Source organism: Zonotrichia albicollis, chromosome 3 (genome assembly GCF_047830755.1).
Source record: "Zonotrichia albicollis isolate bZonAlb1 chromosome 3, bZonAlb1.hap1, whole genome shotgun sequence".
In the NCBI taxonomy this organism is placed as follows: domain Eukaryota; kingdom Metazoa; phylum Chordata; class Aves; order Passeriformes; family Passerellidae; genus Zonotrichia; species Zonotrichia albicollis.
The window spans coordinates 39,350,229-39,378,176 of record NC_133821.1 but is presented as its reverse complement, the minus strand read 5'-3'; the positions used below and the strand labels follow the sequence as shown (position 1 = coordinate 39,378,176).

General features: G+C 45.4%; 1 long non-coding RNA gene and 1 other non-coding gene across 2 annotated transcripts; one reads left to right on the top strand and one right to left on the bottom strand.

Annotated features, from left to right (window-relative positions):
- Positions 1–83: 83 nt before the first annotated feature.
- LOC113458758 (uncharacterized) lies at positions 84–27,189 on the bottom strand. Its single transcript, XR_003379304.2, has 3 exons — positions 26,981–27,189; positions 7,561–7,636; positions 84–3,565 (listed from the first exon to the last, which is right to left on the bottom strand). It is a non-coding gene; the product is annotated as an uncharacterized LOC113458758 (long non-coding RNA).
- Positions 3,224–3,310, top strand: TRNASTOP-UCA (transfer RNA opal suppressor (anticodon UCA)). Its single transcript has one exon. It is a non-coding gene; the product is annotated as a tRNA-Sec (tRNA).
- Positions 27,190–27,948: the final 759 nt, after the last annotated feature.

Here is a 27,948-nt window from a genome sequence, read left to right as displayed (position 1 = left end):
AGCATTGCAGATGCTTTTATGTTCTGTCAGCCTAGGACAGAAAAAAAAACCCAACACAAAATAAAAAGTGTATTGCTAAGTTGTAGGAGTGCTATAAAAAATGAACAGGAAAAGTTCAGAGTGATTTGTTTCAAAGCTTCTTTGTCAGACAGTCCTAGGCATTGTGAATTGCTTAAATAGCCTAGGCTATGGTCAGCCACTTACAATATCCCTTCCAAATTCTCCAAGGCTTTGTACCTTGAATGTTTGCTTATCCTGGTGCACTGCAAGCATGAAGTACTGCCAAATCAGAATTTCCCATTGACTTTGGGGCCTGAACCAAATCCCATCGATTTCTGTGGGAGGATTTCTATTAACTTGAATGGGCATTGAATCAAACCTAAATTGGCAGTGCTCTGCACCCATTTGGCACAGTGTAGCTCTCTGCATAAGGTAGAGAATCAGGTCCAAAGACACTCTGAAATGCTTTAATTAGGAGCATTATTGAGGAGAGCAAGCTTTTCCATCATTAAGCTGATAAACTGAATTTGTTCTATACTTTTAATAGCAAAGGGTCAGAATTTCAAAGAGACTTGGTCTAAAGATGAAGCTGAATGCTTATAGATTTCCAAGAAATGTTTGAAGGCAAATCAGATGCTGAGAAGCCTTTCAAATCAACAGTTCTCTACACTTATTTATACACTTTCAGAAATCCTAGGAGCTACCAACTGGCCTTTCCTGTAGGCTTATTATCTAATGAGAAGTTTTGAGATGAGCATTACCTGCAGCCAGCAGCCAGGTCTGTTCTCCGGTTGCTGGTCAGGGCTGGGCCCTTGCAGGCACAGGGAGCAGCAGCTGCAGTAACTGCACCAACTATTGCCTATTGCCCCCAATGCCCCCATCCCTCACAGAGGGAGAATGGCACCTCTGCCAGGCACAGCAAGGCATGCACAGTCCCATCTGGGCAGGGGTGACAAAGGCCTCTAAAACCCAGACACACAGAGCTCCTGGAGATGTTATTTTGAACCCCTGCTGGGGAAGTCGGTGGCTAGCACAGCTTCCGCTCCAGAGGCAGCGCTGAACCTAGGCAGACCAACATCCTGGTTGAGATGGAGAAAATGCTCACAACTGCTTTGTTATTGCTTCCCCAACAACTCTGGGGTCCAGCATCATTTCCTACGCTGCTGCTGACCCTCTCAGGCACCTTCCTCCACTGCTTGATCTTTAGCAACTGCTGCCTTCATCATCTCTGCATCTCCCTTTACTGCAGAATAAGGCAAGTTTTAGGAGCTGCCATTTCTGATGGATCTTCTGGTTACTCGGTTGGAGTTATTTTGGCTGGCTATTATTTTTAATATGGACTTGAGTGTTTGGCATAGTCTTTTTCTGGAAAGTACAGGGAGACAGATCATAAGACATGAGAGAAAGACATCCCTGCTTAAAAATGCTGGAGGCTGCAAGAGAGAGAAGATGAGAGCAGCATTCTCACACTAAGAAGCCTTCCCATGAAGTGCTGCTGGAAAGAGACGCAGAAAAGGTTGATGCTGGAGAGGAAAGCAAAGAGAAAGTGAAAGTGGTGTCAAAGCCGAGGCTCCAGCATGAAGCGCAGAACTGGGAATGTCTGCTCCGACCCCTGGCAGCCCTTCTTGCCCGGCCTGGATGGGGAGCAGGGTCACATGCCGACGGGCTGACAGGAGCATATCTCTGGGCTGACGCGCCTCTTCCGGCACACGTCAGGATGGGCCTGGCTGGAAGCCTGAGGGAGAGCTGCGGACACCTGATTTCCTCAGCCCCCGTGCTAACCTCTTCCTCTCTTCCTCCCCATGACTAATTTCCCTCCACCTCCTCCCCTGCACACCCCCAGATCCTCACCCTGTGCATTTTTATGCACAAAAGACACTTGTTAATTTGCGCCACCTGCTATTGGAATAAGTACCAGGTAAAGAGATAGGAACGTACTGAGGAATGTGATTCCTACAAAACAAGGGAACAAAGAAAAAATTCTGCCCTGCATTGGCAGGCACAGAAGCAGCTCTCAAACCATCTCCTGATAAGAGCCCTGCTCCTGAGTTGGAGTACTTTTAGAAAAACACATTTAAGTTGCTGAAGAAGTTGCTCACTATAAACAGTAAGGCCTCAGATAGGCTCGTGTGTGTCTGGGGAGTCAGCGGGCCAGGGCATACCTGAGCTGGCATACCTCAGCTCCAAGGGGGTAAGCCATGACTTGGAGCCCTGCACAAAGCAAAGCTGTGCCCAGCAGCATTCCTGTGTGTGAGTGGGAATGGTGCTGCCCCACCATATACTTTCTGCTTTCTTTTGCTGACATGCACAAAACTGCTCCCAGCTTCAGGCTGTGGCTCTGGTTCTGTTCCCTACCACTTTTACTGGGATGCTGCTGTCCCAGTTTTGAGTCTAAGCTTCCCCAGGGTGAGCAAGAGGGGGAAAGGGCCTGCGGGGTTTTTTGTTGCTTACACCAAAAAGAATTATCTAATTAAAAATCATTGGAAACCACATGCATTTGCAGAAATGGCTCTGCTTCAGAGGAATCTCTCGAGGCAAATAAGTGGGTAATTCTTCAAGGGTTTATGAAAATAGTCTGTATAGTTACACTCGCTGGGATGAAATTACAAGTGTTTTCAGTCCTCATACTTCAGGGCATAAGTTGATCCTCAGCTGGGGGCCAGGGAGGAATTTCCTCCCAGAGGATATTATTGTTCTGAGATGTATCTCATGGGAGATTCACATCCTCCAGAGTATCTGGCATTAGCCACTGGAAGGGAAAAAAAAAAAAACGGAAAGGAAAGGAAAGAAAAAAAAAAAAAGAAAAAGAACGGAGCCTGTGCCCTGGTCTCCCCGCAGCACACCTCGGGGCCCGGGCCGCCCCCGCTGTTGCACAAGCTGCCCTGTCCGATGTTGAAAGGGTCCCGGAGGTGCGGGAAGCGCCGCACCAGCCCCGCTCCTTCTGGGAAGCGCCGTGACTCACCCGCCGGGCCGGCCCCGCCCCCCGCGGGACAGCCAATCACCGCCCGCCGATTTGCATCAGCGCCCGCGGGCCGCTGGGATGGCGGCGGGGGCCGTCCCGGCCGCTCCTCGCGCCCCCGCCCAGCCCTGCGCTCCCTGAGGGCAGCACTGCCGTGGGGAGCACGGTGAGGGACCGTGCCTGCGGGAAAACATCGCTCGCCGTTACCTTGGGGCGAAAAGGATGGGGGAATTCATATATGGAGTTACATGGACGTTTTAAATTGCCCGGATGACCCTCAGTGGTCTGGGGTGCAGGCTTCAAACCTGTAGCTGTCTAGCGACAGAGTGGTTCAATTCCACCTTTCGGGCGGGGCGGCCGGGCCGGGATCCTGCCCGGCCCATCCCTTTTGTCCCGGCAGTGCCGAGCCCGACCGTCCTCAGGGAAAAGGGCAGCGATCGCCGCGCTGTCCCCAAGTGTCACCGCACGTTTCGTTTTCTCTTCTTCCACTTTATTCTCACGGCACTGGACTGCTGGAATGGCAGCGTGCCAGGCACAGCCGAAGGACAATTGGTTTTAATTGGATTTTTCAGCTAAGCAGATCTTTGTTAAACTGTGTCACATGTCCTACAAGAACAGAAAAGAAGTAAATAACAGAAGTCATTCTCTAGATCTGCTCCATATTGACGATAACCCATCTCCCACCCACGCTGCAACAAAGATGCTTCACTTCAGCAGCAAGCACGGGTGCTAATAATGTCACCCAGCCCCACGAAAAATAAAGGTTAGCGTCAAGCTAAAAAACATATTCTTCAAGCAGAAGGCATTTATTTTGTGATATCCTGTTACAACAACTCTCCAGTCGATGATTTGTGGAGCCTCTAGTTAGGATGAGACCCCAACCAGCCCCACCGCAGGGGACAGCGAGGATTGGAAGGGCAATTTCACATTTTCTCCCGGCCCCACAGGCAGGAAGGGCGATTCTACCTGGTGAATTACAGAATACTGACTGAATTATCAGATCTCCAGCGTTCTTGGGTGCTTTTTGAGGGGCGCAGTGCTATCCAGAGTTAAGTAGGTAAGCACCCCTGAGGATCTAAGCCGGAGTGACTGTGCTTTCTTTACATGGAATGAGTCACTCCAGCTGAAGGCCTGGGAGAAGGGAAGGGCACAGGGAGCCCGGAGACCATTGCTGATGGCTGTTACTGCTTCGAGCCTGCAGACCCCTGAGCTGGCTGGGGAGGAGCAGCCTTGGTGCCAGCAAGGCATGTTGCTCCAGGAACACACAGTCCTGTGGCGGGAAATCTGAGGGGACAAACCCCTCTGAAGCTCCCACAGTGTGTGCCAACTTCTCTGTGGCTTTGCAGATGTGCGTGCAGAGCTGGGAGCGCTCCCAGTCCCAGATGGCCATCTCTGTGCTCCACACCACTCTGCCTGCCAGCCAGCCTGCTCTGCCCATAATGAACTTTCTATGTGGAATTTCTCTGCGGCCTCAGAAATTGGTATCTGCTCTGCAGTTTGGCTGGGGGGGTTGTTTTGGGGGTGAGGGGGAGACTTGGAAAGGCCTTTGCCCAGTAGTGGGCAGCTGAAAATGTTAGTCCTCCATGTCAGTTACCAAGCAGAACATAATACGGCTCTTTCATGTGGTGTTTATAACTGAACACGCTGTTTTGTGTCAGCCTGATTTTTTTTTTTCCTTCCAAGAAGTAGTTTTGGATTAAATTATGACAATTACATTCTTATATTCACACACACACGCCCCCGCCAGCTCCCACCCTTGCCCTGCGTGCACACAAACACAAACGGGAATTATGTGCTCTGAGCGTGATTTGAACTCCACAGCCTGGGATCTGTGCCTGGCATTGAGTTCACTTTTTTTTCCTCCACAACAAAAAGGCCACATCTACTCTCTACTCTTTCATTGCCTCAGGAAAAAGTAGGATGGTCAGATTGCTAGTGTGGGTGATTTGTCCCTGATGGAGCTGATGGCCATGAGACTTCCAGGCACGAGAGGGGAGGCTGGGGAGCTTGTGGCAAGCAGTGCAGGGACCTGGCTTTGTGAAATCCCTTGTGAATCCCTGCTTGGAGCTGTCTACACTCCCCCAGCCTGGCTCCCACACCCGGGCAGTGCCTCATCTGGTAGGTAACACAGGCACATGACAAGAAGGGATCCTACTTTTCTGGGCTGTGCCTGGCAGGACTGCACCTCTAACACGTGGCTGAATGCAAGGAAACACAGGTGTTCATTAGGACAAGGGACAAGGCTGCTCTTGCAGCCTTTAGCTGACACAGTGGGTGGGACAAGGCCCTAGGAAACAGAGCACCCTATATTTCAGTGCTGTTTTTTAACCACTGGTTGGAGGAGAACACCAGTGTGGAGACCCGTGTAGATGATCTGTCCGTAGGAGGGACATTTTGTACAATGCCATCCATGTCCTGTGTGAGTCAGCTTTGCTTGGAGTCACTATTAGTCAGGCAAAGCTTCCAGTGTTTCAACCTGAATGTCACTTTCTTCCCTGACAAAGGGCCAAATTAAGAGGAGCCAAAGCCCTCAGCACTGGTTAAAAGGCAATCCAGGGGTTACTCAGAGCCAAAATGCACGAGAGCCTGGCTCCTTAGTCAAATGTAATGTGCCTCCTGTTGTTTTCCCCATGGAGTCAGAGCATGGTGAGGAGGATGTGCTGGTGACAGATGGCTGACGTGACTCGCTAAGCGTACGGGTGACTGGGCTGTGACTCAGCAAGTGTTTGGTTACAAGAGACTGGGAGCATGTGCTTTTGCACTGGGAACAGTGGTCCTAGCTGGATCTCCTCCTGGGAGGATCAGCCATGGCCTGTCCTGTGACTGCCATCTTCCATGGGAGGAAAGCAGGCACATGTGGCCTATTAGAACGGAAAGTCAGGCTCCTAAATTACTGTTTACACTTGCAGTGGATAATGTCTGAGTGTGTATAAATACATGACCTGCCAGTGGTGCTCAGATGTCCTACTGGCCTTCAGGAAGGAAACATCCTGGCCTAAATTACCATCTTGCTCAGAGGGAGTAGGACTCGGAATTGCAGTTGAGTCACTAGAGGGGGACAAAGACCTAGCCAGGGTATGCATCCATCTACCACTTCCCCCAGCTGCAGCTGTGGGAGACACCTTGGAGAGGCAGCTGCAAAGATGGCCCTGGTCCTTCCCAGGTTTGAAGGTGCCCAATTGCAGGAACAGTTTTCAGGAGGCTGAGCATGCAGGTGGGGACCAGCAATGTTTTGTGGAAATGAAGCCACTCCTTTTCCCCCAGAAGCATGATGGCACATGCATGAGCATGAGTAGGTCAGCAGCCTTTGTGTTGGCTCTTCCAGCATTTCTCCCTGTCTAGAGCCAGCTGGTCCATAGTTAGCCTGGGCTTTCAAAGGCTAAATTCCAGGCATTGCACAGCACAAGACAGTGTCACCTGGGCAGAGGGCACAGACAATCATGTATGGTTACAGGCATATGCCATTTTTTTCTTCTCTCCTCTTTCATGAATGGAGAAGAGCTGAATTTCCAGGTCTGGATGGGTGCCAGGTGTTATTGCTGTCTCTGGGAGCTAAAGACGTCATGGAAATATTGGAGGACTTGAGCAGAGTGTACCTGTGTGCATCCCACACATGCATGGAGAGCCCAAGTGGCCCTGGCAAACAACAGGGCACTGCTTGCAAGTGACACATTGCCCTGGAGTGCTTAAAAGCTATCCCACACAGTGTCCTGGGGAAATGGAGACCGTAATGACTCACAGGAATGGATCTGACAGGAGCCCTCAGCCCAGCCAGGCCGTGTGTGGAACCAAGACACTCCTATTTTCTCCCCTCCAGCATACTTCCCTGACCAAATCCAGGACTGAGCCATTTGGCTCTGATTGGAGCTGGTCAGAACATGTTTTTCTTTTCTTCTCTTCTCTTCTCTTTTCCCCTCCTTCACCCTTTGGAAAATGTTGACATTTCAGCAAAGGGCTGAAAAACCAAACCCTGAATATTTTCCATTGGAAAACGCTGGGGGAAAGGGAGAGGAATAATCCCCAAACTGCCAACAATCAAATCTCTTCTGCTTTTAAGGCTTTTGGGTTTCTGCAAGGGAGGCATATTTGGAGGTCAGTGAACACTTTTTATGAAAATATCTGTTCTCTTAAAACCAAATTTTTCACTAGAAGTGTTCCAACTGGCATCATTTTCACTGGTGATGGTTTGGACACTCTCTACATCTAATTTTGGAAAGACCCGAAGAAAATTCAATTCATTTTATTAGAATATAAGGCACAAATTACACTCCCATAGCACAATTGATACTGAGAATTTGTATTCTAAGTATCATGACACTGTACCCTGATATTCTTTCTTTTTAAAGAGTGCTGTTCACACGAACATCTCAAGCAAGTTTGGAACCTGGTCTCTGGAAACACCACACTCCTAGAGCTCCAACTGACTTGCCTCAGACCTCAGAGCACATTCCTGAAGGGAGCCTACCTTTCACAAGGTCACATCAAAGGCTGCAAAGGAAGCAATATGCATGAAAGGTGTGTTACCTGGAACTATCCCTTGAGTAACTGATAGCACAGGACACTTACAGAGAGTTTTGTTCTGATGTCTTCAGCTGACTTACATTTCTGTTTGAGTTGCAATGTAGACCTGAAACATGTTTCATCTTGGTTTTGCATATTATTCTGCTTTCCTGTAAGCTAAAAATAAAAAAGAAAAGGGACAATGTTAGCCTCACAGAACACACATATTTGGAGGAGATGAATTATGCCCTAAAACCTTCACTAAATGTGGCTAATAGCAGGTTAGAGTTTATAAAAGGAAAGATCTTAAAATGGGCACACACTGGTCATAAATAAATTGAGGCTGCAGACTTGCAGAAACCTTCAAAACAACAGCAGACTGAAGTTCAGAATAACCTCCAAAGAAAAGCAATAGGAATGAAAAGCTCAACTGTTTGAAGACAGATTTTTATCAGTTGTGGGATATCATGACAGCAAAGGAATAGATTCAATCACACAGACAATCCTTTTAATTTGTCATGCCCCTTACCCCATTATTTTCCATGCTGAAGCTTTTCAGTTACTATTTACATTCTCTCTGGTATGATTTAGCAATTGCACTGCTGCACTTCATTCTGATTTAATACAGCTCCCTGTCTCCTGTCACTCCCAGATTTTTCTGAACTAACCACACCTGTGTTTGAATTCAGTCAGCACCAAAAAAGGGGCCTATTTGACTTCATCAAATCCCTGTTTTTATTCTTTTCAGTTTAGGAACATGTCATTGTAATTGTTAAAGCTCATAAAACAGTGGCTTTAGAAAGATAATGATGCTAAATCTGCTTTAGACCTCACTTTTGTTGGTTGGGGACAACTAAATTGCATGTTGATAAAAGGAACAGGTACTGAATGTCTCTGATAACTTAGTGGCAAGAAATACAGAGGAACTGCATTGGTGCTGCACGTGCTTTGTCATATTTTTAAAGATAACTTTTTACTTAAAGAACCTTACTCTTGGATTAATAGAGTCAAAAGATCAAGAGTTTTAACCCCTGACTTTGGAAACACAACTGCATGCAAGAAGCCATGGCAGAATCCTAGGAAGTGCCATCTGGAGCTGCAGAGCTGTAAGTAGCCTTTGGAAAGCCCTACACACAGAGCTGAGATTCAGCTATGAGCTGTCCTTGCTCCCATCAGTACTGCAGGGGCAGATGCAGAAACAAGGAGATCCCAAGTAAGAAGATAAAGAGTCAAATGAATCACCCTGTCACTGTGTGAAATGCACTGACTGGGAGAGCAAACAGATTAAGCCAGGGCTCACGACTGTTAACATTCACAGAAACATGTTCCACAAATTCTGCTTTCAGAGAAAAACTGGATTCTAGCTTCCTTCTGGTAACTTAAAGAGGCAACAATCTGTTCATATGACCTTCAGATTGGGCTGGTACAGTGACTGAATCCTACAGTAAAAACTGAAGAATAGCCTTTGGGGTAGAGCAATGGCTTCCCCCACCCAGCACTCTGCTCCCAACTAGGGCAAGGTCCAGGGAGCACACACACCTGGACATTTTCCTCTCCCATCTGTTCTCTAAGCATTCACCTTTGTTGGATTGGGATGTTCCATTACACATTTGCCTGTTCCTTTTAGTGTCGTTTAAAGAGCCTGTTGCCTGCAAATTTGTCTAATCCCATTTTGAGCCCAGTGATGCTCTCTGCCTCTGCGGCCTTCTGGGCCAGTAACTTCCAGAAGTTCTCTACCATTAATGTGATGTCATTTCTTTAAATTGTTTTAAATGCATCTCCTGCTTGTTTCATTGAGTACTCCCTGTTCTGCTGTTGATGGATTTGGCTGCTAATGGCTCTGCATTCATCTCAGCCACCCTGATTTAGTGAATCCCGTCCTTAGCCACCAGAAAAAATAGGGAAGCATTGCAATACTGGTTGCTCAGCTCACTTCAGTCCCCGACACTTGCTGACCTGCACAGAGTGGTTTCATGCCTGGGGCACTCTGGCTATTACCAAACTCAGGGGAGAAAAATGATGGCAAAGCAAACGGAGTGCAACTTCCTCCGGGGCTGTGCTCCCCGCAGCTGCTCGCCGGTGACGCAACAGGTCCCTTTGCGGTTCGGAGCTGGATGCTGGTGGCCCCGTCCTTCTCCCGGGGCTCTCTCTGCAGTTCCAGGCCCAGCAGGGGGCTGCAAAGCAGCAAACAGGATTTCAGGGAGGGTAGGCTGGCAGCCCTGGCGGGGGTGTCCGGGGCATCTTCCAAAGTGGCTTTAATTAATGAGCACATGTGCAGCGAGGAGAGTTACAGCATCCCACTCAAATTGTTGACTTGGAGCCGCTTCTGGAGACAGCCGTATTCTGCTCATTAGGAAAGAGCTTTTTTGCAATGCCCTTGGATTGGACAGCTCTTGGATTGCACCACGAGATCAAGTCCACGTACGGGCTGCCTGCCTTTCGGCTGCCAGCTCCAAGAGGGTTGTTTTTCTTGTCTTCTCATTCTCAAGGAGTGCTCAGCCAGATGGCCTGTTTTCGAATGCACTGTGCGTTGGTTGGATGTGTGTTTGGAGAGTCTGCCAGCTTCATGAGAAGGAAGAAAGAGCAAAAGAAAGGGAAAAAAGCACCATTTGGTATCTATCTCTGGGACCCAGCCAGAGTTGAGGCTCTGTTTGAAGAAGGGGGGAGTCTTAAGAAGGAAACTCTAGACAAAATTGAAAGCTGGAAAAACTTTCAAGCTTGACAGACTGGGAGACTGAAATTCTGTACAACATCCATCCACTACCTGGCTCCATTGCAAACGTGTAGCAGACTTCCTCAGAAACAACAGTAAGAGCAAGCACGAGCGCCGAGTGTCTGTGTCTCTGCTCTCCCAGCCTACCTCACCTGTGGGTTGGGATGCAGAGAGGTGACCCAGCCAGCTGCCCACCAAGGCTGGGTGATGCTGCCTCTGGGTTTCGGGGATTTTGCTCTCCGTTCACCAAAACCAGAAATTATAGCATGCAGCCTGAACACATCAGCTAGGAAGAGGAATGCAATGGAGTAGTACAAAATACCCATCACCGTGGCCCAATACTTGAAGAAGCTAGCCTTAGTTAGTAAATTAGGCCAGGCCAATGTCATTTTCTTGTACCCTCTTATGTTCATTTCCCAGAAACACCTTCTGTTGGTTTGGTGCAGCAAATAAATACAGGCCAAACCAGAGCAACGGCTTTTTCCAGCACTTATTGGCAAATAATTTGAACCTGACAAGAAAAATCTGTTGTTGAAGGAAAGGGGGAAGTTTTGAAGTTTGGGTGGATTGTGCTTGGCTTTGTTTTCTCAACTAGATGTCATGTTGTGGTAACCACATATTGTTCCAAGCAGCAGGAGGAGGTCTTGCTGAGCAGAGCTGGAGAAAGCCACATTAGTAGCCGTCCCCGCTGGCTGACACGCCACTGTGTCTTACAAGCAGGCTTGTCTGCTTGCTCACTGAAACCATGGCACAAAGAAGATGGTTGCAGGAGCACATGTGTCTGTGCAGGTGGCTGTGGCAGCTGCAAACCTCCCTTCTCTGCTGATTGCACCAAATTATTTTCATTGCAGTGATCGGAATTCATGGGTCCTGGGTGGCAGTGTGTTGCAGACACTCTGCTGACAGCCAGTGCAAAAGGGGCTCTTCTCACTCCTGCTGTGGGACACATCTCAGGCCAAGCCTGCTGGTGTCCACAGCATGTCAAAGCCTCTGTGGCTTCTCAGGAATTCCAGCCTGTCACTACTCCAGTTCCAAGAGGTGCTTCACAGCAGTCTCAAGGGCAGCATTTGCAGGCCCCACCATGTAAAGAGCAGGACCTTTCCCCACACGTCCTAAGCTCTTGGCAAAACAATGTCTCTGACCTAGAGGTGCAGATGCCATCCTAGAAGGGAAGGAGGTTTATCTGGTTCAAGATAAGGAGATGTGTACATCACACAAGTACATTCTTGCTTAGGTAGGAAGGCTGCACAAAGAGATTGCCTCCCTTCCTACTCCAACAGTACTCAATTTTGTTAAATAACCCTGGCATAAAAACACCAGGCTGCAGTACTTACATTCACAGTTAAGTTTATCACAAGAGAATGGATTTTCTGTGTGCCAGAAAACAAGGTGCAAAAGTCTAAGAGTAAATTCAGCCATTCCATCCAGGGCTTTAGAGGGATCATTACGCCACTCTGGCAATTGCCTGATTGTTACCAATGCTGTGTTATAGAGCTGATAAAGGAATTGCACCTAAAATTCAGGGGACCGGGAGTCACTGGATTGGGGTTTACCTCAGTTAGGCTAGTTGGCTAGTTATTGCACCTCTTGGCAAATGGAAATAATGGTTACCACAAGATTCACATGAGTATTGTTGGAAGGAGGTAGCTCCCAAACAAAGGTCATCAGTGCACTTTGGGTGGGAGATCAGCCAGAAAAAACATCCAGCCATACGCTCACCCAAGCTGCACTGGCTGTGTCAGACACAAACAGCAGCCTCTGCATTTTTCACATATGCTAGTTTCCCCTGCTTTGTTTCATTGCTTTAGTGCTGCCTGACTTGTGGACCTGTGCATCTCCACCATACTGTCCAACATGGCATGGGCTGACAGGCCAGTCTGAAAAACAATTCCCTGTAAGTTATCTGGGCTAGGGTTCCATTACATACCTAGCATTGCCCAAGGAGGGGAAGCTAGAGTATTGCCCAACATGGGATTTTGGAAACTTGTCTACTGTACAGAGAGGTGAGGCCTGCCTTTTGGCACCAGTCCTGGCTGCTCTGCCACCAGCCGTTGTGTATAACTTTTTTAGCCACTCAGTACCTGGATGGGAGATCTCCAACAGAGGAACCAGATGTTCAGAAAGTCTCCTCTCCAGCTAGGGATAGGTCAGTACATGGCGTAAGTACATGGCATAAGTAACATTGCTCTGTCCATTATGAACAAGGGTCTTGAGTGTGGCTGCACTTGAGTTCAGCAGCACCCACTGAGGGACTGCAGAAGATGGCTCTGATTTTGCATCTGAGCAGCTCATTTGGGCAACATCCTTCTTCAATAGCTCAAGATTTTACAGGGACTGAACTCCCCAACCCAGTTAAAAAGTGGCCACATCTCCCTCAATGCATGGCCTCACTTTGCACCCAGAAGCTCTCAGAGCATATTCTTAACTTCATTAAGAAAAGCATATTTCTAGCAAGAAGAGATGATGATGATCACATACAGCTTCCATTTCTCAGCTGTGGGGGGAAACTCCCTATGCTACAACCCCAAGCAACAGGAGATGGGATGATGGACACAGGACAGAGCTGAACATCAGCAGCAAGGATGTGATGATTGAAGCTGAAGATCTGCTTTAAAGTGTAGGTATACACAAAGTAGACAGCACCTGAGATCCATGCTGCTTAGGTTGACAAGCCTACACAGGCTTGGAGTACATGGAGTACGTGGAGTCGATCCCATTCTCACAGAGTGTTTCACACATCCATTCTCTCAGTCCATGAGCTTCCCATGGTTTTATTGGTGGTCCATATCTTCTACAGATCATGTGTTTGACATTACTGGGGAATGCAGAGGTTAAAAAGATTGGAACTCCTTCTAGAGTTACGGGAAGGAAAAAACTTTAGAGAATGACTTACGGTTAGAAGCAGCTCATCATTCAAATGCAGAGACCCAATTGACTCATAGCTGGAGCTGGATGTAAGGACAAGGATGGTTGCTTTAAAAATGCCCAGTGAAAGGTAAAACAGAAAATCATAAAGTGGAAAACAACAGAGCACATGTTTAAGAAGTTGAGTTCTGTGACTGTGTTAACAGGGGTCCGAGAATGAGGGAAGAGACGAGGATCTGACTCTGTTTCAGAAGGCTTGAGTTATTATTTTATGATATATATTATATTAAAACTATACTAAAAGAATAGAAGAAAGGATTTTATCAGAAGGCTAGGTAAGAATAGCAAAAGGAAGAATGATAACAAAGGCTTGTTGCTTGGACAGAGAGTCTGAGCCAGCTGACTGTGATTGGCCATTAATTAGAAACAACTGCATGAGACCAATCACAGATCTACCTGTTGCATTCTACAGCAGCAGATAACCATTGTTTACATTTTGTTTTTGAGGATTCTTAGCTTCTCAAGAGGAAAAATCTTAAGAAAAGGGTTTTTCATAAAAGATGTCTGTGACAGAATTCTAAGACACACATTCAATTCACTACCATGCTGACTAACTCTTAAACTATGACTACACAGTAGTTCACAAGCCTATTTTCAAAAAGGGACTGCACATGCACACACATATAGGTAAATATAATAGATGCAGCTCTTATTCATACGTGATTTCTTGGCAGGCATCTTACCATGAATTTTGCAAGGCTTTAGGCTGTCTACCACAACATTCTTGTATTCAAGTTTGGATGTTATGGTCTGGGTGAGTGGACTAACAGACAGTAAAAAACTGGTTTAGATGGTCAGACTTGGAGAAGAGCAGATAGATGTCATGCCCTATTTGGAGGCTGGTAACAAGCTGGGTACTGTAGGTCTCTCGAGGTGCCTGTCCTGTTTAAACATCTTTAACATTTGTCTAGATGAGACCATGGAGTGCTTGCTCATCAAGCTTGGAGACAACACCAAAGTATTAGAGGGCAGTTGATATGCTTGAGTGCAAAGCTGCCATTCAGAGAGCCCTGGACAGGCTGGAGGAATGAGCTGAGAGGGACCTTATGAAATTCAACAAGGATAAACGCAAAATCCTGCACTTGGGAAGGAAGAGCCCCTTCAGCAGTACAGGCTAGGACTGACAAGGAGAGGAGCAGCTCTCCAAAAAGGATCTGGGTATCCAGGCAGAGAGCAGGCTGAGCCTAAGCCAGAAGTGTGCCTTGGCAGCAAAGGAAGCCGAAGGCTGAACAGCCAGGAGGGTGACAGATGTGTTTATCCAGCTTCCCTAGGTACTCGGATGGCACTGGAGAACCCGACCCACTTTTGGATCCCCAATGCAAGAAAAACATGGACACACTGGAGCCAGTTCAACTGACACCACCAAGGGGTTTGAGGGCAAGAGCCCTTTGAGGAGAGGCTGAGGGAGCTGGCCTTGTTTGGCCTCAGAAGAGATGGCTTTGTAGGAGACAACCAGCACCCTGATAGCTTCTCCAAGGGAATTATCAAGAAGATGGAGCCAGGCTTTCCACCACAGTGTGTGGTGGGAGGACGAGAGACAATGGACCCCAAATAAATGGAAGATGTTTAGTCTGGCTTTAAGGAAAGGCATTTTCACCATGAGAATAGCCAAATACTGCCCTAAGAGGTTGTGCAGACACCATCCTTGTAGGCTTTCAGTACCCAACTGTCATAAGCCCTGAGCAACCTCTCCTCATCCTTTATTTGATCTTCTCCTTCTTTGAACCAGAGGTTAATCTGAAGACCTCCCAAAGTCCCTTCCAACCAGAGGAATCTGAGTATTTGTAAGGTTTTGTAAGGTATTTGGGAGCCTGAGCATTATCCACATAAGGAGCAGACACAATACTATGTGAGCTGATTGGCCAATCAGTCTGCAAGCAGAAACTACTCAAACAAAAGCCACAGTTAATTTGCAAACTACTCAAACAAAAGTCATAGAATTTTCAAAAAACTTTGTTTGCATAAAACAATTGACTGAAAATTTTACACCAACAAGTAGTTGAGCAAAAGTCTGTCTGTCTGTTCTTCACAGCCTGAGAAGAAATGCAATTTCAGTGAATTTATGACCCAGTTAAACAGCAGTTTTCCTTAATGCCCAGTAACCATGTAGGAGATTGAAAACTCTCTTTTCTCTTTGAGGGCTGTCTTCTATATAAGAAAAAGAATGAGAATGCCAAATACCAAAGCAGCTAGAAATCTTTCTTAGATTATTACTATGGCATCTTCCAACAGAAAACTCAGATTGCTTCACTGCTGTTAATTAATTAAGCCTAGAAACACTTATGCCAGGAAGTTTGATATCACCACTCCTTTTTACAGATGGGGGAAAACAAGATATTCATTCAGGGCTACTCAGTGAATGAGGGGCAGAACCAGAAATAAAATCTGGGAATCCTGGCTCAGAGTCTCCTCTTATAATCTCCAAACAAAGCTTTTTTTCCTGTAAAATTCCATCTAAGCTCTTCATAGTATAATTAGAGCCAATTTATTTCTTCACTCGTTAACAATGAAATCTGACAGGCTTTGTACTCAGGATGCTGAAGCTCAGTTAGGGGAGCAAGGCTCTTCTCCATGAGGGGAGGCCTGGAATGTCAGTCTTTAGGTAGCTTAGTAGAGGCATAGTTCCAGCTGCCAGGTACTTGAACTCCTGCCTAAATCCCTGTGACAAAGCTTTAGGGAAGAACTGGAATGTCAGTGTTATCTACCATAAATGTTAGGGAAGGATTAGGCAAATAGCAGCTGTTTTTGCAATGATAAAACTTTGCCCTCAGTGGCACTTAAGAAGTATGAAAGAACATTTACCTGCCGTGGTATTGGGCAGGTTTCTCTTTTCTTTTTGTTTCATTTGCCTATGTTTCAAGTGAGCAGACTGAAAAAGCTCTGAAACACAGAGATTTATGGCAGTACTTCAGATGTGCCCCTCAATTCTACTTTCTTCAGTTCCATCAGATCTGGAGGACAAAGTTCCTCAGGGCTTACAGCTCACTTGCAGCTCACTAGCAGTGACTTGCACTACCTTGAGATGCACAGGAAGGTCATGAGTCATGGACTTCTCCACCTCCCCTATTCAGGGCAAATGGCTCACCATCCTCTCTGTCATCACTCTCAAGGTTTCCACAGAGGTCAAGAAACTGACACGTGAAGAACTACAGAAGTGCTGACCATCCAATATTTTGAAACTCTGAATGTTGCTCAGCACCTCTTAACCACAGGCCACTACATTTGAAGCTGGAGCATCCCATACTAGGGGGTACATCTAAGCATGTGCCCTACTTGCTCAGCATCACATGAAGGAGGCTCTGGTAGAGGAGGACAGAGTCAAAATTTCCACATTAAAAAGCCTGTACTTTTGCTGCTTTGATGTATTTTCCTTCTACAAAGCAAAACAAGAAAGACTGTTCCCACAGAGTTTCATGGGAAATTCTGCAGGCCCTCTGCCTTGATCCCTTCAGCTTTTGGCACAGCAGAGTTGAGGACACTGATCATAAAGTCCAGACACCAGAAGCGGTGAGAGAGGGACCATCTTTTACAAGAAATCCTTGTGAGTGTGGAAGCTCACCTTCCCTGTTTCTTCAGTGTCATCTGCCCCATCTCTCCCAAGGCTCCAAGCTCAGTTCCTGTAGATAGCATGTTGGAATGGATGGACTTTGATCATCTGGAAATGGTTTGCTATTTGCCATTCCCTTGTTCCAACCTTCATTTGTGGCTACACTTGGTTATCAAATTACTGCTGCTTTGGCTGCAGACATCTGCTATGGCCCTTCCCTTTCCCTCTTGGGCATTTTCAGTCATCAGGACAAATCACCTAGGCTCCCTTGGTCCAACCTTCTCTTGGTCACCTATGAAGCAGAAGTTCATACACACCTTTTCCTACAGGGATGAAAAGGTTCCAGCCAAGGTCTGGAGAGTGAGGAGGTGAAAACAGGGAAGAGAGAGAAGGAGAGAACACAGAAGAGCACTTATGTCTACCAAAGCAAAACTAAAAGGTCTGGGGAGCAAAGGAGATTGGCTTTGGCTAAAGATCAAAGCCTGAAGGTGGCTGTGGCTTTCTGATCTTCTAGCTAAAAGAAGCAGAGGTTTTTTTCTTGCAATACTGATGGCACTGAGAGCTGCTTGCAAAAGTCCAAAATCTCAGGAAGAGAGACACAAGGATATGAGGTTTCCCATCACCTGATTTTCGTTTGCAGGGGACAAGGTTAGTGGTATTTGAGTATCATGTAGCAGGGAAGAGAGTTGAGGCTGCAGTACTCAACGGCCTCAGGGAGATGGAGAGCAAACACAACCACAGTTGCTTGAAGCAGGCTGCAGGATAGGGAAGGGGCTATTTCTTCATCAGCTGTGTGTTCAGTGGAAACATGAGCTGGCAAGAAAGGAGAGTTCAGCTGAAGCCTAGAACATGAAACTGAACAAGTGGCTTTCTAATGAAAAGCTAAAGGGGAGATTCCACAGTCCGCATCACTGCAGCAAATGATGGCAAGCCAAGGAGAAGGGAATCAGGTTAATTTGAAGTCAAGAGGGACTTGATACTCTGCTGAGCTAAAATGTGTGTGTTTGTTACATAGATACAGTTTTCTTGTGGGCATCTACCTTTTCCAAATGTGGATGAGAATTGCTGAGGACATTCTGAAGAGAGGACATCCTTCTACAGTGTTGAAACTTTGCCCAGAAGTCACACCAGCCTTCTGCTTGCTCACAAATAAGCCAGCATGTCAATCACTAGCCACAGAGCCTGGTAATTGAGACAAATCACTGGGACTGAGAGGCTAGAAAGCACTAGATACAGTAACAAGATCAGCTGAAGCAGACATTTGAATTTCTTGGGAGGATAGACATCCACTCCTTTCTCACAGTTCAGGAGTACACTTGATGTATAACAATGCCTCTCAGAATTTATTGCATATGAAAAGATTCTGGCAATGAGATGGGAAAAAGTAAAAGAGCTGAGCTAACCCAAGAGGAGCTGGTTTTATGTCCCTTTCCATCCTCCTAAGACATGGGAACATTTTTACAATTAGCATGCTGGTGTCTCCCTGTGGCACAGCTGGGATCAATGGCAGATGGCACAGGGAAAGACTAACAATGCATGAGAATGCCTTCCATGGCCAGTGGAGCTGTAGGAAAAGAGACCTCTGCAGCTGTCCACGTCATCAACTCACAAATAATACAACCAACCAATAGGAAGGCTAATGTAAATTCATCAGGCAAATATTATTCAACCATCTGAAGAGCAGCTTGACTAATGAAAAGGTTATTTGTGAATAATTTCAGAAGGATGATAACACATTGGAAAAAGTACAGAGAAGTGATACTGGGCTGATTAAGAAACTAGAAAGCATGCCTTAGCATGAATGACTCCAGGAGCTCAGTCTGCTCAAAGGGAGATCATGTGAAGGGTTGACTTGATCACAATCTCTCAAGGCTGACATAAAACCAGGTTTGATAACTGAAACTGAATGAATTCTGACTAGAAAAAAACCTTGATATTTTAGAAGTGAGAGTAATGAATCAGTTTACATAAAACTTCTGGTAGATTTCTCCATTCATTAGCAATATTAAACAAAAAAAAAAATTCCCCTAAAAGTTACTCTGTATTTCCAAGAAAAAGCAATTCAGTATGATACTGCAGCTTATGGTATGCAGGAGCTCAGACTAATGATACCACTGAACCCTTCCTACTTTGCAATCTCTAAACCAATGAGCAAGTTACTCAGAACTGACAGCAGAATTGTGTGTAGACTCATGGCATGATTTGGGTTGGAAGAGACCTCAAAGGAGGTAAGCTGCTGAATGGACAGATACACCATTTGTCAATGCTATTCAGCAGGCTCTAATTATGATGTTTGCAATGAGATCAATGGAAAGATTCCTAGTGACAACATCAACCTGAGTAAAGCACTATCTACAAGACACACCTTCACTTCAGCCTTTGTTCTTCAAGGAGAAAAATCCTCTTTGCAGATGTATTTTGCCCTTTGCCACACCTGTCTTTCTCTGCCTTCCACCAGTGAAAGGAACTTAGCACTAACTCAGGCAGGATTTGTGAGGTTTAACTCGCTAATGAGTGCACAGTGCTTCAGGAGTCTCATCTGGGAGATTCAGTCTATTCCTGTGTGATCCCACTCACTTATTCTCTTAGACAAATAGGGGCAGGCACTTGCCTTCTTGTATCTGGCAACTACTGCAATAACAGCTTCAAAAATAGATTTTGGCAGAGAATTAAAAAAAAAAAATTAAAGTGTCCTGACTTTAAAGGCTAGACCAAGGATTAGAAAAAGCTGCTTGATCTGGTAATTCACAGAGAGATAAAAAGTTCCTTCAGTGATGACTGTGTATCATTCATTGTATAGAGTCACTGCCTGAAACATTCCCAGTTCCATGTAGCTAAAACAAAATAAAAATACTGCTCTTCTTGTGACCAAATGTGAAGTCACTCTTTGGATCATGGGGTAATGTCATAAGGGTTTGGTCTGACTCATTTTAAGAGAGAGATTTTTAAATCAGTGAACAAGGCAGTTCAGCATGTCAGTTCAGTCTCCACCCTGTCAGTGGATTTCACATCTAAAATCATAACGAAAGCTGCTAGAAGGGAAACAGGCCCACTGCTCAGCTGCCTTTCTTTGTGCATCTACTTGAAGCCCATCTTGCAGAGAGCTCTTAGCCTCTAGACTAAACACTACTTGGAGCTGAAATAAATATGAATGAACAATGGTAGGACACTCAAGTCAGTTGGTAGTGTGGCAATGTGGTTGTGCTGGAAGAGAAGAGAAGCTGAAGAGACAGAAGTCCATCTGTGTGCATTTCTTTGACGGGGGGGGGGGGGTGCTTTGCTGAAGTATAATCACTTTTTTCCTTTGCAAACATGAGAAGATAAAAGTGTCCTTATCTCAGAGTTGCCAAAAGGTACAAACAGGGAAATATAACTGGTTTTACCTCTGAGATGCCAAGAGTGGCACAGCAAATTAACCATATGAGACCACACGGGAGGATTGCCTGATGTAAGGCACTTCACTGGAAGGCCTAAGCCTCAGTTTTCATGCCAGCCTACAGCTAATGGAAGGATATTTCACCTGCTCTCTGGAGGGGCACATTACCCTAGCTGACCACAGCTGTGGAGGGGACTTGAAATATCTATGGTTGGATGGTATCAGGTTAAGACTTCAGCCCAACCTCTTTATACTTTGCTTTAGCTAAAACTTCCTCCATGGAGCTCATTGAAATCAGTGGGAAACTTCTCAAGGATGCCAGTGAGCTCAGCACAAAGCCATGTGGCTGCAGATCCAGGCCTTGGTGGTTACAGCTTTGTTTTGGGAGTTTTAGTCTAGATTTCCAAAGAGTTCAGCTGCTGGTACCAAACAAATGCCAGGACTATTTCATTCCTTCTGACTGGGAATGGATGCCATGTCATGGGGGAGAGTCAGGGGCTGGGGAGGGGCAGCATTTCCCCAGTGACAACTCTGAGCCATGCACATGGGGCAATCACACACATTTCCAAAGGAGCTGGATCCTGGGTGCAAGTGCATTGAAGATGGTCTCTATGTGTGTGCTGTCCCACTGTCTTGGATTTCTGGGTAGCCATAGTTATACTGGAAAATTATTAATGTTTTCTGGAGAACCCCAGCCACACCAACCTAATTTCTCTTGATCAGTCAGTGAGTTACAGGCTCCTTCTGGAACAGAGACAACCTCACAGGAAGAAATGTCAATGAACACAGCAGGGCGGGCATCTCCTCCATCCTCCCTTTTAACCAGAGACTGCAGCAGAGTTATGGAAGGTTACAAACCCTGAGCATCCTGGACCACACTGCCAATTGCAAGTTGTTCCCTCTCTTGAGAAAAAAAGTCAGGTTCAAACAAATGGCCTTTGCTCCTTGCTGTACTTCACACTGTTTGACCTTTCTGCTCAGCAGTTCTAAGAATGAGAAAATGAAGCCAAGATTGGCAACTGGTAGATCTCCTGAAAGGGTTAAATGATAAATTGCATCTGACTGAATGAATCCGTGAGACATAAAGCAATTCAGTCTCTCTAAATCTTGGGATTTCATTGGAAGGGGTATAGCTGCATGTGAATGAGGGTAGTAGGGGGACACAAATGCCCCTAAGCTGCTAAGTTTACACCCAAGCATTTACAGCTTGGGAGATGTGAGACAATTGTGGCTGAAGAATAGGCTAGGACAATTGTCAAGGTACCTGTTAGTCACTGGTCTCAGGGTGCTGCTATCTGAAGACAGTGTTGGGTTCTAACCTCACATAAAAAGAATGAAAAATAAAACACAAAAAAAAATCTAGAGAGGATATTTTATATAGACAGAACTAGAAAAAAAATGGAAATAATCCTCTTTTTTGGATGGAAGTCTGAAATCTACAGACTTTTCTATGTAAATTAAGTGATTTTTTAATGTAAAAAAACCCCAACTTGGTGAAAAATGTTTACTCTTTTCCTCATCTTTCCTTTCTCCTCTTCTACTTTTCTCCATGACACTATTGAAAAGGAATTGAGAGGAAAAGAGACAACAATTCTGAAGAGAGTTAAATGTTCTTCAAGGCAAAGTTTTTGAACAAAGGACTATGAGCACTTCTACTTCTGGACATTTGACATGTTGAGCTCCCCACTCCATAATTTCTGTGTTCTTCAGGGAAATCCATTTGCCCCTGGGGTTAAGTGCTTCAATTATTAATCCAGGTATATAATCAGGGCTGAATACAGCCACTATGTGAAGCATGACTGCTCTCTCATCATATGAGTGGGAATATTCACAGAAAGTGAGGGAAGCTGTGGCCTCTTCATGCTCCTGTGTAACTTGTCTCCTAATTAAATTCCCTAAATGTGAGTTGAACAGTAGGAGGCCTCCTGTGGGACAGGTAAGTTGGTACAGAGGGCTTTCATTCTTCCCACTTTCGAATTATTACTTCATGAAAAATAGTTATAAAATGTCTGGAATGGATGCTGAGCTAAATACAGAAGGGAGGTGTTTGCCAGTGTCAGATGCTTCCATAAGATGCACGTCACCATGCCTTTCTCAGCTGGTGAGCAGGAGTTTGCAAAGTCTGGCTGAGCATGGAGTGGTTTTACCAGACGTGAGATGCTATGGAAAAGCACTCGTATGGTGTTTGAGATTTCTCTTTGTAACTGGCTCCAGCAATCAAATACACCTCCTCCCAAGCTGTTGTTTCCTACTCTGTACATAAATCTTCCATCTACTTAGCTTGAATTTTGGGTTTTGCTATGAAAGACCTTCTAGATATGAGACATGATTGCCTAGAGAAGGCAGGCAGATAATCTTGGTTGTAGAGTTACATTTTTCAGTGTTAGCTTTCTGGGTTTGCCCTTTAAAGATATGACAGTTGTATATAAGTGGAAGTAATTTAGCCCTGGGGGGGTGAAATTCTTTTTTAAGCTCTTCATGTAATCTTAGTTTGTTATTGCAAAAAGATCTCTAACCAGGAGCAACTGGGTCCAATCTGATGCTGAATTAAAAATAACTAGAAATCCTGGGGCAGTCCTCTGCAGTGCCAGATGCAGTTGGCGTCAGATGCACGTCTAACTCAAGTGCATTTGCCTGTATTTTACCCACAGGTACGGCAGGCAGGAGGGCAGCTGGAGGGCTGTCCTGCTGTCTGTCCTGCAGGTGGAGGCTCACCAAAGCCATCCCATTGATGCAGAGGGTTCAGTTTGCTGGCAATTGTACAACTGCAGAGTAGAAGACAGTTCCTGCCTAGAAGAGGTAAAAGGCAGCGGAAAAGTGCAATGATTGCCTCTGGTTGTTCAGCAGCTCAGAAAACTCTTGGAATTGATTTGGCTCTGCAGACATGCTGAAAACAAATTTAGTCCCATTCCACTAAATTCTTCTGGTTTACTGTTAGCATGAAATGCCCTGACTGTGATTTTACACGCAAGCAGGAGGTCACTGCAGACAGTACTGGTTATTATGAACTCCTCAATGCCAGCAACAGGATTTCAAAATGATGCAAGAGTATTTTTGTGCTGAGGAAGAGGTGAGATTTTCAGTTACCCAGAACTAGGTCATCAGAACTTAATGCAGGGAAGGGCTGGGAGTATCAGTCCACCAGTTGTATCCCAGTATGGACTGCGTCATCGTGTGAGCAGGCAGAATATTTGCACAGGAGTTTATCTAAGGTCACATGCTATGGGCCACGTTTTCATCATAGTTACAGATCTGATTTTTAGGCAACTATGCCCCTTGGACACATACTGAGTTAGACTAGGTAGCAAGGTGACCTTAAAGATATGGGCTAGAGTTATGGGACCAGTTACATTTAGGGGGCAACACCTGGCGTCTTACTGATCTACACAGTTGGGAACAGCAGTTTTTCCTGTAATGGTGAGCTTAGAGTCTATGTTGTGACAGTTGGGGAAAAAAGGAAGATAAATAGTTTTCCTGATTCCTTTGGTTAGGATAACTTTTGGGGAAAATTTGTAATTCAGTTTAGCCTTGTTTTGTGGGCAGTTCAAGAATATCTTGCTCTATATAATGATGTGGGAAAATAACTTGTTCTTTTTCAGACAAGGAATATTTCCAGAAAGGTAAGTTGAGCTAAATTTACATTATTTGATTTAATAGTTTGGCATCACTGAAGAATATAACATGGGCTAAAAAGTGACTGAAGTGTAGATATATCTTTACTGGTCAACAAAACTCTTGCAACAGGCCACCATGAATATTGTTACAGTTTTTATCTCCTTAGCCTCGTGGGCTGCCTCCCTTCTATAGAAGCTAGACTATTTCTTTGTATTTGGGGATGACAGGGCAAGGCCAAATGGTCAGGACTTATGAAATAGAAAGAGGAAAGACTCTTTTTGCAGAGATTGTGCAAAGGTCAAGGAACACACGTTGTGCGTCATTAGGGCTTTAAAATTGCTTGTATGTTTTTAAGTAAAATGGATCTAGGGAGAGTACAGCAGAAGAAAAGGATTTAGGGAACTAGCCACAGACAGTTATGCAAGAGCCCAAGACTTCAGATTTCTACATACATTCCTGCGGAACCTCATTTCTAGAACTTGCTCCTATATGGTGATTCGTATGTTTTGAGTATTCATCCCAGATCTAGCTTGAACCTGAGCTCAGCAGACAGAAACGAATGGAACACTGCCCTGCTTAACTCTGTTTTTCTGCTATCCCATCAGGTGTAAACGAGTGACTGGCTTCAGAAGCACAAATGCGTGGAAAAGGGAGCGATGATGCATTCAGTGCTTGCAGCTATGAAGCCCTGGGGCCTCTCAGCCCAATGTTCATAAATCAAACATCCATCAAAACACAAGACACTGCAAATTTATGTCCCTCACCTCCTTCCCAGCTCTCTGCCCTTCACAAAATCCACAATATTCCTACTTGAAATTCCTCAGAGACACACTATTACCAGACATAGACACACAGACAGACAGACAGACAGACAGGCATCAGTTAGTGAGGTACAGCTCATAAGTAATTCACTAAAGAGTCTGCTGGGATAGGGGAGGGAACTGTTGTGGGTGTATTGTTCCAGTCCCATCATTTCCCAAAACACTGAATGAAATAATAACTTGTTTATAATACTGCATGACATCAAGGCAATGCTACATAGCTACACTTGAGAAACAGCTTTGAACCCTGTGACCTTCCTTCAAGTGAGAAAGTCTTTAGGGAGGCCACGGGATGCAGAAAGCTGTACCCTTCTTCTGGTTCTCTAGATCTACTTGTCCCCTTGAACCACCTGTTTGCTTTTCCCTTACAGCTGTTAACTCTGGCTTGAAGCTAAAGATATCCCCTTGCCAAGCAGCCATGTGAGTGATACACCAATTCATTCCAGAGTAAGTTTCTGACATAAAATGAAACAAGTCCAGGCACTTGATCCACACTCCTCCAGTAAGCTACAGAAGGAAAAAAAAAAATCATTCCTTGTGTCCCACCATGTTCACATTACCTAACGATTTTCCCTCTTTTCCTTTACCTACCCTGTTTCAAAGTACTCGACCTTGCAGGTTCACAGCTTTGATTTTGATACACTCTTTCTTTTCCCTAATACCACAGCTAAATCCTCTGTGTTACACAGCAAACAATTGCATCTTCCTGTGAAGGTGCACTAGGTACACTGCCTGATTGAATTCAGTGTTTCTAAGCAATAGAGAGAATATGCTGACCAGTTAACCTCTTGTATTTTCTTCTTTTACAGTGAAGTAAAAACAAAAGCAATCCAAAATTTAGAAGGGGGGGAGAAAAAGCGCCAAAACAAATGGGAACTGATCCTGCTCTCCTGAGAGAATGTTTACTTTAGAGATGTAAGCTAATGCATCTCCTGTCTTGTCTTTCCCCTAGGCAGCGTCTTCTAAAGAAAGGAAGGAGTAATATCTTCAGCATCAGTGCGGGTGTCTCATGTCTGGGGACTAATCACTTCCAGGACTGAGCCCTGATGACTTAAGCTGCTCTGTGCACAAAACTCCAAGCATGGAAGACAAAAACATTGTTCTGTTGCCCCAAAAAGGGAAGAAGGTTTCAAGGCTTGCTAAAAACAACCTCTGATCAGCTGTACACATCTAGACACTGTTGTCTTTGGTGTCCCAGATGGTCCCAGCTGTTGCCATAAGCATTGACAATGACATTCATTGCTTTTGCACACAAGTCCTAGACAAGCCCAATTTTTCAGCTGCCTGCTGATGGGAAGTGAAATTCACACGGATAAAAGCTGTTCTTGAGGTCCACAGGATCCCAAAGCTTGTGGAAAAATGGGGGGGATTAGTTGTAGGATCGCTTCCGGCCACTATCTAATTTTATCTGTGTGTCACTGATAGCGAACGTCATTCTTTTTATTATGAGAACCCCTCTACAAACAGGGCTAAAAATAAAAAGGCAAGAGCTCGTAGCTGGCACAAACTGTGCTGCATGGACTCCAATTTGTATAGCAGGAACTATAATCACTCTGAGACGTGCCCAAGCCCTCGGGCATCCCACGGGATTTCAGTCACTTGTTTACAAGGTGTTTTGATTTGCAGCTGTTTGACTACAGTGGCATTTCAAGAGGGGGCGGTTTGAAAGGATGTTGTTACTGTGGATGCCGGGATTGGGAAATGGGTATTGAAAAATCACACAAGAAACAGGCGAGTGCTGTCTTTGTTCTTCCCTCCTTACACATGAATGACGTCAGTGCAGGGGAAAGGAGCTCCAGAACAGATCCAGAGATCAATGCTCTGGAAGGAATAAGCAGGGTGCAGGTAAATCCCTGAAAACAGAGCTGTGCTCTAAGCACACCAGAGTGCCCCTCATCTGATCTAAGGGGACTAAGTTCTGGAGGTAAGAAGGGAAGCATCCAAGCCCATTGCTTTTCCACCTTTTCTAACAAGATTATCACACCTAAGAACTAGGCTAAAGGCCACTTCAAACAGACCAGCAGCTGAAATGGATTTAGTCCCTGGCTCAAAGTGATTTAGCACTTCAGATGGCTCTTTCCATAATTCCCGCTCTCCTGACCTGAACAGTTCCTCTTTCAGAACTGCATTAAGCTAATGCCCACTTTCTTCTGGCCCTGTTGGGATAATGGATTCAAATATGCAGAAAGAATGTAAAAATCCATCTGTTATCTGGGATGAGTGATTTGCACAATGGTGCCCATGAGTGTTTGTTTAACACTGCGGACAGCCGGGCACTGCTAAGTGGTAACACGCTGAGAAAGGGAAAGAAGGGAGGAGAAAGTAGCCTGGCTGTTTAAAAGCTATGTCCACCAATCTGTCTGCATGTTTTTGGCTTAGTTTGCCTGTTTTTTGTGGGAAGCCAGGAAGGACACGTGGAGCTTTTCCCAGGCTTTAGCGTTATTCTCTTGTTTCCAGCCCTGGATTTTGTATGCGTTAATTACAGCAACTCACGTAGGAAATCCAGTGCCAAGAGGATATTTACCTTGCAAACATTTCAGCTGCTGCCCCCTCTCCCCTTCTGTGGCTTTCTCGAGCCATGGCTGACTGGAGGCGCCGCGCTGCACTTGAAGAAGCCTCACCCTTGCCAACCTCAGTCACCAGCTCTCTGCCTGCTCAGTGTGTGCCAGAAACCTGGCTGCACTTTCTTGGCAGGGAGCAGCCATCTCCTCACTTCCTGAAGGTGAAGGAGGGCTCTGCCTAGAATATAAAGCATAAAATGGGAAAGAAGCAGTTAGATTATACCATGACAAATTGTTGTTTTTCTAGAGAGGTAAAAAGCCACCCTATGTTTGATTCTGAGTGACATTGATCAGTTTGGCACCAGCAACTTCTCTGCTGGAGTCACGAGTGACTACTCTTTAAGCAAGTACCAGAATTATCTAGGCTGGCATTACAGTTCATCACACTCCTTGCTTTCTTTAGGCAAAGTTGAAGGAAAAATCTGCATTTGCACTGCACATGCAATCGAAGATCTCAAAGAACATGACTTATCCTAGCCCACATGCCAAATCTGAATCAGAGCCAGGGTCAGAAATTCTCACTCTCCTTTCCTCCAGCCAGGATAACTTCTCCTCAAGGTCAGCTATGACTGTTGCCATCAGGGGCATGTGACACTTGTCAGCACCTTGCCACACATACCAGTTTCAGACTCCCTGGGTTTTACCCATAGCTATTGAGAACTGTCTACAGAAGAGGCTGCTAAAAAGAAAGTTGAAGACTGTTGAAGTCTATTCTAATCCACAGTGTCTATATTTGTGCAGCCCGTGTCACAGCAGAGCAGAGAAAATGTCACTGGAACAGTTTTCTTTCTGCCAACAGGCAAGAGGTTTAAAAAGAGGCAGTAACCTCTATTTGATGATGTGTTTCTACAAATGTTTAACTTGCTATTTCATTTAGAAATCATCTTTAATGTTGATTTATATTCCTGGCAGTGAAGTCAGGAGGTTGGCA